Source organism: Phaethon lepturus, unplaced genomic scaffold, assembly GCF_000687285.1.
Source record: "Phaethon lepturus isolate BGI_N335 unplaced genomic scaffold, ASM68728v1 scaffold41023, whole genome shotgun sequence".
Lineage (NCBI taxonomy): Eukaryota > Metazoa > Chordata > Aves > Phaethontiformes > Phaethontidae > Phaethon > Phaethon lepturus.
In genome coordinates, this window is record NW_010531898.1 from 1 (window position 1) to 225 (window position 225).

A 225-nucleotide genomic window follows, 5' to 3' on the forward strand; every position below is an offset into this window, starting at 1 on the left:
TGAAGAGAGCCCGGGGGCAGCGCCCAGGTGGGAGGCGGTGTGGGGGTCTCTGCGTCCCCTCCCTTCCTCGGTCGTGTTCCGCGGCCGCTCGGCTCTTGGGAGGCAAGGCCCCGGGACAGCCTGAGAGACGGGCAGGACGCGCGGGCCCTGCCCCTTAACGGTGGGCCCGGGCGGGGTGTATGTGTGGGGCTTGGTGGGGGGGGGCCGCTGCCCCCCCCTCCAGGG